The sequence below is a fragment of the Danio rerio genome, chromosome 4 (assembly GCF_052040795.2).
Source record: "Danio rerio strain M-AB ecotype USA chromosome 4, GRCz13ab, whole genome shotgun sequence".
In the NCBI taxonomy this organism is placed as follows: Eukaryota; Metazoa; Chordata; class Actinopteri; order Cypriniformes; family Danionidae; genus Danio; species Danio rerio.
The window spans coordinates 6,573,331-6,590,000 of NC_141024.2; the positions used below are offsets into that span (position 1 = coordinate 6,573,331).

At 34.8% G+C, this 16,670-nt stretch overlaps 1 protein-coding gene across 3 annotated transcripts in view; it reads right to left on the minus strand.

The window, feature by feature from the left end:
- Positions 1 to 11,044: 11,044 nt before the first annotated feature.
- Positions 11,045 to 16,670, minus strand: part of mdfic (MyoD family inhibitor domain containing) — a 257,224-nt gene continuing 251,598 nt past the window's right edge. For all 3 annotated transcript variants that reach the window (XM_087245593.2, XM_088649597.1, XM_088649596.1), the window contains one exon: positions 11,045 to 12,613. The gene's annotated coding sequence lies outside the window, so the exon portion shown is untranslated. The remainder of the gene's footprint in view (positions 12,614 to 16,670) is intronic.

A 16,670-nucleotide genomic window follows, 5' to 3' on the forward strand; every position in this document is an offset into this window, starting at 1 on the left:
GCCACAGAGAGCGCCTTTCACCAAGAAGCATTCATTAAAACAACATGGGTCAACAAGCCTTTGCTTTCTGCACTAACTGCCCATATATCTGTAAGGCGATCTGAAGGAAAACAGAGGGCCGGTACCTGCTACCCAACAACAGAGGAGGGGAGAAAGAGAGTTTGAAAATGATCTTCCAAAAATTCCTGAAACAGAGAATTCTTTGAGAAAAAGTGAATGAGCAGAATCTAAAGTGAATGAGTAAACAGGGTGATTTCCAGGCCCCTTTATCAGTTAGTTAGCAAAAGCTGTATACTGTATATACATATAAGTACATACAGTTAAAGTCAGAATTATTAGCACCGCTTGAAATTTTAAATTTTTTTTTTAAATATTTCATTTCCATTCTTCTGGAGAAAGTCTTAATTGTTTTATATTGGCTAGAACAAAAGCAGCTTTTAATTTTTTAAAACCAATTTTAAGGACAAAAATTATTAGCCCCTATAAGCTATCTATATTTTTTTGACAGTCTACAGAACAAACCATCGTTATACCATGACTTGCCTAATTACCCTAACCTGCCTAACATAATAAGTTAGGCCTTTAAATGTCACTTTAAACTGTATAGAAGTGTCTTGGAAAATATCAGGTCAAATATTATTTACTGTCATCATGGCAAAGATTAAATAAATCAGTTATTATAAATGAGTTATTAAAACTATTATGATTAGAAATGTGTTGAAAAAATCTGCTCTCTGTTAAACAAAAACATAGGGAAAAAATTAAAAGGGGGCTAATAATTTCATATATAGATTAGGTACTGTAGATATACCTATAGAAAGGTAGATTTTTACTATCTGTATTTTAGCCTTATTTGAGTGTGTAAGTATTTCAGTGACTACATACAGTAAGTGTAAAAAAACAAAACAAAACAAAACAAAACTGGCCATATATCTGTAAGGCAATCTGAGGGTAAACAGAGCCAGAACAGAGAGCGGGAATAAGAGAGTTTAGTGGTGCAATGAATCTCCCCAAAATTCGAAACACACAGAATTCTTCATGAAAAAGTGAACGAGCAAACTGTGATTTTCAGATCATGTTGTTGTATTATTACCTGTTTTTAGACTTATTTCAGCGACTTTAAAAGTAAGCGTAATAAAGCAGATGCAAAATCCAATTTTTCTCTAAAACAAAACATCATACATACATACTATTGCATATTGTTGCAAAACCGTTTAAACTAAATGCAATGTCATCAGAATTTATCCTAAAATACTGTATATCTTTAAGAAACTGAAAAAAGCTCAAATTTCAGGTCTTGCTAACACTTCTTAAGCTTTCTGCACAAATATCCTATTTTCAAACTTATTTCAGTGACTTTAAAAGTAAGAAAGCACATGCATAAACCTACTTTTCTCCAAAACAAAACTGCCTATAATACTATAAGGCGATCTGAAGGAAAACAAGCAACCAGAACCTGCAACCCAACAACAGAAAGCAGGAAAAAGAGAGTTTGTTGGCGAAACGAAACTCCCCAAAATTCCTGACACACACAGAATTCTTTGTTCCAGAGTTTTCCGGGACGGCGGCAGTTACCTTGGGTCTAATCACACGTGCGTTATTTAGACTTCAAACAGCCAGCTCTGATGAAAAGTATGTCTCCTGCTAATATCTGCCAGCACGCTCGGGTTAAACTGCCTAAGAAGCTTATTTCCATCATAAATAATGCATATTCAGATGTGCTTGACTTTGCTAAAATAAGAATCGCCCCTGTGATTGACATCAGGGTTTGTTTAAGCCTCAGTTTCACCTTTGGAAATAGATCTGTCTGGTTTCATATGTAGATGCGGGTACAACTGTGACAGCCCACTCGTAATGTAGTTATATATTGCACAACTATATTTGGAGGAGCGAACACAAATCGTCTTAGTCCATTCATTCACTGTGGCAGATAAAGAGACGGAGTAGAAAGCTGTCGCAAATAAACGGCACGCCGACTGATTAGGCGTCACCATCTGATCAACAGATCGCAAACGAGAAAAAAGCCAGATTCAGTCACTCTGACACAAATTTATACGTATTTTCTGAAAATACAAGAGGGAATTGGAACATTAGCTCTGGCGCTTGTATGTCTATCTGGATTTATTACAGACACTATTATGGATCGTAAACTAATTATACAAAGTAGGCTAAATCTATCAAGGTATTCATGTTTAAAAACACTGCGAACGCATCTGGAGAAATGTACCTGAGTTTTTCCATCTGCAAGAAAGCGAGAATAGGGGATATCTGGTCTTAATTCTTTTAGCTTGTCTGGTATAAAACAAATAGAAACATTTCAAAGCTTCTATGTGCAATATTATTAGCACCCTTAAGGGTTTCTTTTTATATTTTCCAATTGGCTACAGAACAAACCACTGTTGTCTTGGGTAATTAACCTAAACAAGCCTCTAAATTGCTCTAACATTAACAGTTAGAGAGGTCAATGGCTACCGGATTCCAACATTCTTCAAAATATCTTCTTTGGGGATTAATGGAGGAAAGATACAGGGTTTAAACAAGTGGAGGGTGATTAAATGATAACATCATCACCAAGAGGTCACAAAAAGACTTTGGAGTGGCCTAGTCAAAGTCCTGACCTGAATCCAATTGATATGATGAGGCATGACCTTAAAAAGATGTGCAAAAATCCTCCAATGTGGCTGAATGACAACAATTCTGCAAAGATGAATGGGACAAAACGTACCCACAGCGATTTAACAGATTTATGTAAAGCTATTGACCGACAAACTGATGTAGAGGTATTATAAAGTTGATGATGACAATATTGCCATAGCAAACTGTGAGATTTGTAAATAAGGGATTGCCTGCGGGGTATTTTAAGTTGAGGTGCTCTTTATTAGATTTTTTTTTTATATTTGCTGTTTTATTTTTTATATTCACCTCACAGAAGTGCTCAGTTTGTTGTTAAATATTAAAATAAGGGGAATTAAATAATAAAAAAGGAACATGCTGGATCTGTTTTTTCGCTTATTATTTTTTCATGTATTCTAGAAGTATCAGTTTGGGTTTTGGTATCAGGAGATACTCAAAATCAAATGACTAAGACTCAAGGGCAAAAAAATAAAATAAAATCAACAACAGAGACCAGGAATAAGAGAGTTTATTGGAGCAATGAAACTCCCAAAAATGTGATACGCACAGAATTCTTTGTGAATTCGAGCAAACAGTGATGTTTAGCTCATTTTGTGGTATTACTATGTGTTTTCAGACTTATTTTTAGTGACTTATTTCACTGTTATTAGACCTATTTCATCTTTTTAGACTTATTTCAGTGACTTTAAAAGTGTAAAAAGCACATGCAAAACCTTATTTTTCTCCAAAATAAAACAACTAAAATATCTGTAAGGCGATCTGAGGGAAAACAGAGAGCCAGAACCTGCAACCAAACAACAGAGATCGGGAAAAAGAGGAGTTTGCTGGCAAAAAGAAACTCCCCAAAATTTGAAACACAAAGAATTCTTCGTGAAAAAAAGTGAACGAGCAAACCTTATTTTTCTCCAAAATAAAACTGGCCGTATCTATAAGGCGATCTGAAAGAAAACAGAGACAGAAGCTGCAATCCAACAACAGAGAGTGGGAATTTGGTTTCAAAAAAACCTGATCGGGACAGATCATTTTGCGGTATTAGTATACTGTTATTAGACCTATTTCATAATTTAGACTTATTTCAGTGACTTTAAAAGTGTAAAAAGCAAATGCAAAAACTTTTTTTTCTGCAAAATAAATCAACTAAAACATCTGTAGGGTGATCTATGAGAAAACAGAGAGCCAGAACCTGCAACCTAACAACAGAGAGCGGAAAAAAGAAGAGTTTGCTGGCAAAAAGAAACTCCCCAAAAATTTGAAACACAAAGAATTCTTCATGAAAAAAGTGAACGAGCAAACCTTATTTTTCTCCAAAATAAAACTGGCCATATCTGTAAGGCGATCTGAGGGAAAACAGAGAGCCAGAACCTGCAACCAAACAACTGAGATCGGAAAAAAGAAGAGATTGCTGGCGAAACGAAACTCCCCAAAATTTCAAACACAAAGAGTTCTCCATGAAAAAGTGAACGAGCAAACATTATTTTTCTCCAACATAAAACTGGCCATATCTGTAAGGCAATTTGAAAGAAAACAGAGTAACAGAAGCTGCAATCCAACAACAGAGAGTGGGAATAAGATAAAAAAAAAAACTGATCGGGACATCCCTATTGATACATACTAATTTATAGACCATGATTATAAGTTACCTTGTTAGATCACTTCCAAAACTGGCTTTGGTAGCGACTAATCTAATGCTCACAAATATCTTATTGTATATCATTTTATAAGTACAGAACTGATTAAGTTAAGGAGATATCTGTTAAGGCTTTACCTATTAATGCCAGACGCTGAATATACAGTATTTATACATAATGCTTCCTTTCAGATTAGCCGTCACAACCTAATCAACAGATCGCAAATGCAAAACAGAGCCAAATCCAGTGCATTCTGACACAAATTCATACATCACTTCATGAAATACAAGAGGAAATTTACATATTAGGTATGACGCTTCAGACTGATACGTGCGCCGCTCCGTCTGGGCTTATTACAGACACAATTATGGATTGTAAACTAGTTAATGAATACAAAGTAGGCTAAATCTATTGCGGTATTAATGTTTTAAAACACTGCGAACGCATCTGGAGAAATGCAGCTGGAGTTTTACCATCCGTGAGCGAGCAGAGATGAATATCTCGCGACGTAATTTCCCTCATCCAGATTTTTTTTTAAGACCACGGAAATGTATCCTATTCTATATTAATCCCACTCCGTACGCTGATGTTACTAAGGAGCTCATATCTCCGTTCTCCCTCCCTTTCCTCCTCCTCTTTTTTTTTCTCTCCTGAAATTAGCACATTGAATGTCTCCGAGTTGCTGCTAATAGCAACAGCACCTCGAGATGGCAGGGGCTGTTCTGATCAGACAGACGAAGGCTTAACGTTTGACCTTGGGACACGATATTAAGCTATTGTGGAGACGGATGACATAAACTTGAGCTTATAATGGTGGATGCATGCACATGTGTCATACAGTAGATGCAAAGGGTGGTTCATGCATCAAAACGATGAAATACAGATCTAGTTTATAATTATTTTATTTTTTTTACATTAAAATATCCTTCAGTGTAGTAATAATTTACAGTAAAAAATCTTTACAAAAATGCAGACATATTTTGATCATGAATAATTAAGATTTAATAGGAGGGCTAATCATTTTGACTCCAAATGTATGTGTACAAATTATTTCTACACTGTACTAATATGATCAATAAATCACACTATCATATGTCTTTATGTTAATTAGAGCTTATTAAACTAAGTACATGTTTCCAACTTAATTTATTAAGTTATGCAAGCTCTTTTAAGTTGGTTTCATGACATTTAAGTTGAAATGACTAGTTTAATTTGATTCAACTTAAAAATTTAAGGCAAGCAGGATTTTATTATTGTACATAAACATTGTAAATAATTATCATCCAAACCCTTAATTTATTAAGTTACACAAGTTATTTTAAGTTGGTTTCATGTCATATAAGTTAAAATGACCCATTTCAAGATTATAAAACTTATTTAATTTAACAATTTACCTAAGAATTTGCAAAAAAATATTTTGCAACCACACAAAAAAACTGTAATAACCAATTTAAACAACAACAACAACAACAACAACAACAACAACAACAACAACAACAACAACAACACAATAATAATATTTTTATTATTAATAATAATGTTATTGTTTTTATCATTATTATTATTATTACTATTATTATTATTATTATTAAAATATTATTGTTATTAATATTATTTTATTGTTATTATTATTATCATTATCATCATTATCATCATCATTACTAGTAATATTATTATTATTATAATTATTATAATAATTATTAATACTATTATTATTATTATTATTATTATTATTATTACTATTATTATACTACTACTACTACTACTACTACTACTAATAATAATAATAATAATAATAATAATAATAATAATAATAATTATTATTATTTTTTTTTTTATTATTATTATTCTTGTATCTGTTGTTACTTTTAAAAGTGTATTCTGGACGGAGTGGTAAGATATTTGTAACAATTTCTTCCAGTTTTCATAATAAAAACAGATAATAAACCAAATTTATTCTACTTTGCATAAATCATAGGGTCAAGCAAACTCCATTTAATAAGTCACACAGAATGATAAGCTGTTTATAAGATAACGATGACAGTTCTGAGGACTGGTCATGCAACTAAACATGTCTGTTAACAACTTAATGCAATGAAGTGAAATTAACCAGCACTCATTCTCATTCATCATATACACGTGCACACACTGTACATAAAATCATTTTTTAACAAAGTTAATTGGACGAGGACACAAAAATGTGACCCAAATTCAAATATTCATAAGATACAATCCTGCATATTGAGGAAAGCTAAACTCCACGCACGCGCGACAGATAGCATCTAATATCTTTAGTCTTAAACATGGCTCACATTTGCTTTGACTCAAAGTGCAGTAATCTGCCTAATTTATTCACAGGCATTCGCAGTTTCAAAAATAGCTCATCTCGTATGTGCGAATATAAACCCTTTAATTATGCTTTTGACAATGTTTCAGTAAACCCAAGGCCAGAGTGACACCACAAGACAAAGAGGACGCGCTTCCACATCCTTGCTTCGGACTGAACCTTCGCTATTTGTGCAACTTTGTTGTGTTCTTCCAGTCCTCCGAGAGAATCATTTGATCTTGTTTAGTTCATTATTCATCTAGAGGGAACCTGCTGCGGCTTGTGTATAAATGCCATATGAAAGCATTGTGATCTGAGGATGCAGCTTCACTTTTATCCTCGCTCCCCAAACAGATCAATTAGTAAAACTAAACAGTAAATTATTAATCGCATTGCTTTGTGTCCCGGTTTCATCAGCGTCAGAAAAACAGTTCGTTAGTGCAGGAAAACGGGTGATTGAGTGGAGGCGAAAGCCGAACTGATGCCACTCCAGCTTCCGAGGGGCGGAATTAAGCGAGCTGTCCGTCAACGTCATGTGACGTCCCCTTAATCGCACCTGCGCGAAACGGGGTCAATCTGTGTTTCAAAGTCACGGGTGACATATGCCGCCCGATGGGGGCTTGGTGCGCGAGGAGAAAACACACGCAGGACACACCCCGCAATCAAATAATATTTTTGCACGGAATATTCAAATGAGGCGAATTTTAACGAGGCGCGCTCATTCGCACGCAACCGAGGGGACGTTTCAAATGAGTCCCTTATTTGTCAGGAGACGGCCAGGTGTATAAACTTCGTTTTTTTCCCTGCCCAGAATAAAATCTGAATTCACAGGTCCTCTCTGGGGCAGCAGATTGCTCCACTGTTCTGAGTTGGGCAATTTGAATAAATTATTCGAAGGAGGGGAGAGGGGGGGTGCTAGAAAGAGAAAGAGAAGGGCTCGGCGGTTCATTTTGCACGAAATTATATTTTTTGCTGGAAAGGTTAATTTTGAAGGGAGCCGGAATGGCTGGGAACGTTGCAGTCGCTGGATGGTGTTGCTGGAGGTGGCTGCAGTTATTAAAAGCGATTGCGTTTTCTGCCGGATCTCTCCAGAGAGAAGAATCAGTGGAGATGTTAAACCTTGCTTGACACCCCAGTTGGATAATTGTGGGTGTGGAAGCTAATCAGCAGAACATGTCTCCTCGATTTAAATCTTGTCAGTTAGTCGAGATTAGACCCTCCCGCATTGGGTACCATTAGCTTTGTTGCATGTCAATGTGCTGGAGAAGCTGTTGGCAAGGTCCGGCTGCAAGGGTAACAGATGAAGCAGATGGGGAAGACCGCAGAAACACACACACACACACGTTCACTCTGTGATGTTATGCGGCGTTTGAAATTGCGTTTGTTAGCACTGACCCAAGTGTGAGCCCGAGGAAAGAAATGGGGGGAAAAAAACGATTTATTCGGATTCTTCCTCTGAGAAGTAGCGGAGGGGGGAAAACGATCACTGAAAATCGATGACCAAAGAAAGGTCAACAAATCATGATTTGATAAACTGAATGTAAAATACACGTTTTGATGCATTACATATTGCTGATTAAAGCATTTTTCTCCTTTAACATGACAAAATGCATCATTTTCATGTTGAATTTTAATTTAAAGCAAAATAAACCTATCCAACTATATATAAAACACCAAAAATACAGTGCTCAGCATATATAAGTACACCCCTCACAAATATATTAAATTTATATTTTTTATAGGAAGCTATAAACATTAGATTAGTCAGTACTGAAGCCAAATCTGGAGCTTATCTATCAAAAATACTAAGGATAACGGTCCAAAAGCTAGTACAGCCAAATATATTTGTTATAGAAAAATACTAAATACAAATAAAATAAAAAAAGAGGAAAAATCAAGAGAAGCAAAATTTTTTTTCAATATTTCTATAATAAAATACATTTAATTGTTTTATCTTTCAATTTCGAAATATGTTTAGTGACTAAAATATTATTTTAATAAATATATCTGTTTAATAAATCTGCTTTGTTTAAATGCACCAAAATACATCCCCTATATTCACTGAGAAATGGATAAAAATATTCATTCTCAAAATGGGGTGAACTCATACAGTTAAAGTCAGAATTATTAAACACCCTGAATTACTAGCCCTTCTGTTCAGTTTTTCCCCCAATTTCTGTATATAACGGAAAGAAGTGTTTTACTGACACATTTCTAAACATAATAGTTTAACTAATACTTATTTCTAATAAGTATTATTTAATAGTTTTAAATAAACGTATTTCTAATAAGTGATTTATTTTATTATTGCCATGATGACAGTAAATAATATTTGACTAGATATCCAAGACACTTCTATACAACTTAAAGTGGCATTAAAAGACTTAACTAGGTTAATTAGGTTAACTAGGCAGGTTAGGGAAATTAGGCAAAAGTTATTTCCCTAATTAAATTGGGGAAATAAACAAACAAGGAGGCTAATAATTCAGGGGGTTTAATAATTCTGATTGCAACTGTATTGATCATATTAGTACAGTGTAGAAATAAATTGTATATATACATTTGGAGTCAGAAATACATATATATAATATATGAAGACTAGTAATGTACAAAAGTGCATAAATATATAGATAAGTTAAATGGGGGAAAAAGATGTGAAGGAAGAATATCCATTACATCACATAAAACATGCACAAAAAAAAGAAAAGATGGCTTAAAATATTAGACATTTTCCCGGAAACATTCATATTTTAGCCGTGTCCAGACTTCAGAAAGGCACATATGTATTTCTGTTCAGAGATATTAAATTATAGCTGAGCTCTCGCTTGAGTGGGATTGTGAAATCCATACATTGACAGCGTAAATGGCCAATAATCTTTGACAGCGTGATCTCATTAATAAAGGGAGGGCATAAATTCTGCGCGGTTCGAAAGGACGACTAATTCAAGAATGTGCAGTGAATTTTATAGCCGCAGTCTGGCTGGACGAGGGCCAGGCCTTCGCATTCCCACCCTGTACGGTAAATATTTGCAACAGATTTCTAGCTGCAGGACAAAAGCTTCTTTCAGCGAGCGGCTGCCGTAGCCTCGCGGCGAACGCTGGGTCAGGCCAAATAAACAACAAAACTGTGCCAAGTTCACCGGCCCTGCTGATTTCTGCATACCAGCACCACTCCTCATCACAGCGGCCTGAGTGCTGACAGATGTTCCAGGACTCTCTCTCTATTCAGAAGACACACCGCATCCAACATCTGCAACCTGCACAGGACAGTTTTGCACCCTGAACTGACTGTCTTGATGCACATTTCTGGTCTGTTTGTGACTGATTCATTAGTATTGGAAAGAGTTTTAAAAAGAAAAGAGGATTTAACACGTAGATCATGTAGTAAAAGTCTGCTCAAGAATATCCACTGTTTTTAATCATACACTGATTCTGAAGCTCAAACAAGTGCAAAATCACAGGTTTAGTTCTGAGAATGCATGCACTGATGTTAATGTCATGCAAGTTGATTTAAGATGCTCCAGTGTAGGGCTGTGCGATTAATCAAATCGAATCGTGACTTGAAACATTGCGACTAGCTTATTGCAAAGATATATGTAAATATTTACATATACCAAAAAACAAACAAACAAAAAAAACAGATCATTTGTAAGAATTGTTGCCACAGCACAGGGAAATAGACACAACCAGCACCTAAAAATCACCACAGGCAGCTACATGAGGAGTGTCTAGCTAAAAAGTCAATTGAACACAATACCAGTGACATTCAATCTAGTAGCAAGCAACAGCAAAGTGAATGTCCGAGTTGTTTGAGGCATGTTAGTTTGCTGAGTGTTCTGTATTTTTTATAATTTTTATTTTTTTGTTTTTATAATAAGCTACACTATTTCCCTAATTTGAGTTCAAGGTTTACAGAAAGGTAAAGTTATATTATGTGTTTACTGTTTACTCTAGGGAAAAATCAGTGTTTCATTTCTGAATATTTTAAAACAAACTTGAATAAATGTTTAACTTGACAATGTTTAAATCTATTTTGACTAACACTCACTGCATTTTAGCAGTAAGAAGCTACGATACAGATTGAGCTGAAGCTTGACTGCAAAATTAAATCGCAAATCAAATCGAAATCTGAAAAGATTCTCTATTAAATATTCTCCACAAATTGAACAGCCATACTCTACTCCACTGTTAAAATCATTAAAAAAAAAAAAAAAAAAAAAAAAAAAAATATATATATATATATATATATATATATATATATATATATATATATATATATATTTTTTTTTTTTTTTATATTAAAACACTCTTAAATCATGGTGCATTTATTTGAGAATAAATGTGATTTAAGAAATTAAGTTTAAGTTTGCTTTTAACACTGAAAAAAATGACTTGATTCTTGTTCAAACTACTTATTTAAAAAAAGTTGAAACAACTCAATTCTTTAGTTTTTTTTGAGACAATCTAATGTTTTATGTTTAATCTAAATAAATTAGTAAAAATCATTAAGTTAACTTAATTTGTGTTGTGTTATAAATTATATTTAAGACATAGTGAAATCAAGGGAGTACAGTACACTCAAATATGGTTAATTTTTCAAGCACTGACTCAAAACCTCCTGAGACGCCATCAAATAAACATTTATTTATTTCTGATGTGTTTTATAAAAAGCATTTTGGGGAATTTGGGTTTGTTAATTTGCCCACATCCAAATGATGAAATTCCCATTAAGTTAAAATTATGAATAAGTTGTGATCATGATGTAAAAATTAATAATCGTGATACAAACTGATGATAGATAGTTATATAAAGCTATATAAAGTTATATAAAGCATAAATTGATGTCGATTGTTGTGGCTATTATAAAATTAGGAGATAAAAAAGTTATAATTTGGTAACTTTTTATTTTGATGTGTTTGAGTATTAGTAGACTGTCTGCTTAATATCTGTTGATACTGCTCCCTCAACAGACATTTAATTGACTATAAGACACTTTGCAAATACATGTCAACTTACGCTGACCCCAACCCCAACCCAACAGTCTACTTATAAATCTATTGAAAATTAGCTGGCATGTAGATGCAATGTAACTTAATTCAACAAACGGACCATTAAAATGAAGTGTGACGTGTTATTTTTCACTCGCCTACAAAATTACCCCAATCAACCAAACAGTATTAATTCTTTCAGATTAAGGCTATTCAAGTCTGCTAGTGAAACTGCATCACTTTATTGCAGTTAAATCTAAATCTTGCTATGTCAGATTTTTACAATATTGTCAATCCCAAATACACACAGTTGAGGGAATTATTAGCCTTCCTGAATTATCAGCCTCCCTATATATTTTCCCCCAATTTCTGCTTAACGGAAAGAATATTTTCTTCAACACATTTCTAAACATAATAGTTTTAATAACTGATTTCCAATTACTGATTTCTTTAATCTTCGCCATGATGACAAAACATAATATTTGACTAGATATTTACTAGTATTCAGCTTAAAGTGACAAAAATATACGTATTGCTTAAGTGAGCTAATAATATTAACCTTTAAATGGCTTTAAAATATTAAAAACTGCATTTATTCAAGCCAAAATAAAACAAATAAGACTTTCTTCAGAAGAAAAAAATATTATCTGAAATACTGTATAGGAAATTCCTTGCTCTGTTAAACACTGTATGTGAAATATTTTCAATTCTATATCGCAGAAAAACTAAATATGACAATGTCCGATTTTTCCCAATATCGTGCATCCCTAATACACACTTACATTCATTGAGAATTAAAGAGAGAAAGAGAGAGATCTGCTCTGTGATTAGTGGGATCACGGCTGACTGTGCTGTGAGGTTGTTGTGGTTGAAGGCCTGCGGCTCCAGAGCTGTTTATAAACAGTTGTTTCTGGCTATTGAGCTGAATCACCAACAAATCCACGCGCCACAAGAGGCGACAGCAACAGGCTAGACTAGCAGACCGAAACACCGACCCATAACCACACACGTTAACACCCCTCTGAGTGGAGCTGAGCCTGTGGCGAAAAAACACACACACACACACATTTTCTATTACGAACGATAAGCTTGATCTGTTCAATTCTGCAGCCCAGACGCAGCTGTTTGTGTGTGTTGCCTGTGAGAGTTAATAATCATCAGTCCTGCATTATATTCATAATTTAAATAAAGATATGCGGTTTGTCTCATTCCAGATGTAATAAATCATCCGGAAAAAAAAAAATGATCAATTTAAAACTAAATATGGAGATTGTTTCGCCCCGGCAATATGTCACAGAGCTAAAATCATTAAATGTTGTCAGAGGCCATGTTGCAGTTTTATTTAGGAGTTTTAATAGCCACTGAAGCATTAATTATTGATAAGCCCCACGATTGATTGGCTGACTAGATAATGTAATTGAAAAATGAAAATCATCACAGTGAGCGTCTGGAGTGTCTGAAATCGACAGTGTGTGTGTCTGCATCTTAGGGGATCACCCTATGTAGGATTTCATCATTACTGCCAGACTATAAAAGTAGTGCTGTGATTAAAAAAAGCTGATTGATTTGGCTCTCATTGGAATTAGCCGTCCCTGCTTTGTCTAAGGGCCCGGTCTGAGTGAGAGAGAGAGTGTGTGTGTGTGGGTGTGTGTGTGCAGGGGGGAAGCACTGCTGTCTGTGCGTTCTTGTCGTCAAAAGGTGGCCCCACTCCCTCACATTTTATTCTCGCTGCGTTTTTCTCTCAAATACAGGCGGCTGTGCTAAAGATATCAGTGCCACACACACACACACACACAGACACACACACACACACAATACACCTATTGATTTTACTATCTGCTGCAATGAGTGATGGTCCACGTCCAATTCCACAACCCAAAGATGAGTTCAATATCCATACGGATGCTGCAAATATATTTCATTAGCAGAAACTGGAAATGGGAAAATATGATTTGATATATACTGTATATATAAAATTGTGAATGAGCAGAGGTCAAGCTATTATCTACTATTGCCAAAAAATATACTTTGAAAAGAGGGGTAATAAAGAATTTACACATTTTATCTGAAAATAAAATAAGAATGTTTTTAGCTTAGCTTTAAGTACTAAAAATTTGTAAAATGTATACTTTTTGCACTTATTTTTATAGCTAAATAGTTAAATATTGAATAAATATGCATATTTTAAAGAGGGAAGGCTTCTTTTCGATCAAATGTTCCACGGTTTTGATTAAAAAACATTTTTTAAAAATGAAAATAACTCCAATGTATAACAATTCTGAAACACCAGAGGTCAAACTATTTTCATCAAGAAGAAAACAGACTTTAAATTAATATTAGTGATGCATATATAAAAACACAATTAAAAAGTCTTATTTTAAGCTTGAAATATATTTTATAAAGATTAAGCTAAATTAATATTTAATATATTCAATATTTTAAATCTACATATATGCACACTAGGGCTGCACAATATATTGCTTCAGCATCAATATCGCAATGTGTGCATCTGCTATAGTCAAACTAGTTGATTGGAAGCTACAGAAGCTACTCCTTGCTACGTTTAACCATGCATGTGTTTTTAAGGCAAGTGAATACAGAATATTTTCACACCAAAAACAAAAAAAAAAATTGTTTGGAGGTAACAAATATTTTGTATATTAAACTATTTATAGAGAATTGATAAGATTATTGAAAATAATTTATACTTACAATTTTTTGTTGATTCTAGTCCAAATATCTAGTCAAAGCGAATATAAGATCTTTTTTGCTTACGCCACTGGCAGATGAAAACAAAATATATTATTTAATCCAAGAGTTTTTTGGTATTTGCACAAGAAACAAGACCAAGCAAACTAAGAAAAGCATTGTAAATAATTAATTTCTGTACCCGATTACTGTTAGACTCCCCAGAAAACTGTCAATAGAGCTATTCAAACCATCTTATAAAACTGTATTCATATGGCAATATTTTATTAATTCATTCATTTTCTTTCCGGCTTAATCCCTTTATTAATCTAGGGTTGCCACAGTGGAATGAACCGCCAACTTATCCAGCACGTTTTTATGCAGCGGATGCCCTTCCAGCCGCAACCCATCTCTGGGAAACATCCACAAACACTCATTCACCCTCATACACTACGGACAATTTAGCCTAACAGGGTTGTGCTTATTCTCTTCATGAGTTATAGGTGCAACCTGCATTGAACCGATCAGAGCCTTGTCTCCCATTCATTCCCTTTAAGAGTCAGTTGCATCATGCCATGGTGCATTTAGTTTTTACATGGTTTTATTAGCGAGAAAACAGTTAAACAGAGCATCTGCAGCTTGAGGATAAGGAATGAGCCTTCTCCATTCAGCCTCTTTACTTTCTCTTTACATTTACTCTTTCGTGGATCAGTGTGTTGTACACACTCCACAGAAGACATTCATCAGCCTACATATTTAATTTAATTTATTAGGCGCAAAGATTTGTTTCAAAACTATTTCTAAATTCAGTTCTAAAGGAATAAATGAATATTAATAACGAAGTGTGGTCAAAAAGAGTTATATCCAAACTTACGTCCTTTTCTTATGCCCCATATGGTGATGCAGACGTCTCCAAAACATGACAGGTGGACAAATCTTAACTTGTTTTTATTAAAACAAATATAAATATGCATATAATAAATAACACTGCTAATATTAACAGTATACAAATGAAAATTGTCATGAATCAACTGAAAAAAGGCATGGAGGCAGTGGTTTTTATACGTGTATGTTAATATGTAGAAAATAATTTTTTTTTTGTAACATATCCTTTAATTTTTTGTTTCATTAATCCACAAATTGGACCAAAAGTGGAGCAAAAGGATTTGCGATTTAAACAATGTGGCACAAAACGTGAAAATTAGGGTTGTGCTGGTCTGAAAATAGCAACAAATCGCGCCAAACACGTCTTGCGCCTTAATGCCACGGGGGTATGATAGGGCCTGTAGAATCCAAATAAGAGAATGAACTCCATTAGGAGTGTTTCTGTCACTGAACATTATTCTGATTTAAAAAATATACAAACAAACAAACAAACAAACAAACAATGCATTTTCAAGTGTGCTAATATAAGAGAAATAAATCTATATATATGCGACTGTCAACTAGCGAGTTGCAATACAAAATCTGACATACATTCCAATACCATTTTATTGCACTAAGATATGTATTTAACCATTCAAACCACCTATTTAAATGACATCCACATCACTTTCCTAGAGAAAGACATTCCAGATTCTCCCTCCACCCTACCTAGTATTCCCATTCCTGCTTCATCGCATTCGAACAACATTAACCCAACTTTCCCCAACTTGAGAGATTGAGCGTCTGGAGGGCGGCAGTGCATCGTCTTACACACAAGCAGACAGACACCAGCGTTTCTTTTGTGCTCGCCGCAGAGGGGCTGATGTGTGTTAATCGGAAGCCCTCTTGCCCTGCCTGGGTGTTAATTCAGCAAGCTGTTAAAGAGAGCGGCAGATTAACAGATAAAGGTGCCGCGCGCCGGGGTCAGCCTGATATGGACTCCCGACCAACCCCGACGCTTGTCAGATGCCTGCGTGGATTAACACACACCGCAGCATCCCGTCGTGGAGGGTCAGAGGTCAAGCTTTTAGCCCCTATCATCAGAATGTTTGTGTGCCAGTTCGTTCGGAGCCAGAAAAGAGGAGAGAGCCCGCCGTGATGGATTACAGAGCGGGGCATAAATTGGGAGGATTTTATTTTGTAAATGCTGCAGATGTGTCCGTTAAGATCTGAGATAAGAGAGAGAGAGGAAAATGAAATATGTGGAACATGAAACTCTGCAAATTTGACTTATAACAAGCAAAATTACGCGCGCTGTCGTTTAAATTATGGCTGCCCTCTATAAAGGTGTCTTTTAGGTGCATTAATTGAATTCGGCAGTATTTTCCAATAATAATCTGTAAAGTTCATCCGTCCATCGCTCACTGGATCCCTGCTGCGTGCGCGAGGAGGACGTATCTATTTCAGTGGCTTAATTTATTTTCATGATTCGCTGATAATGACTGCCATGCAGGCTGTACATCAGAATTAACCTTCATTTCA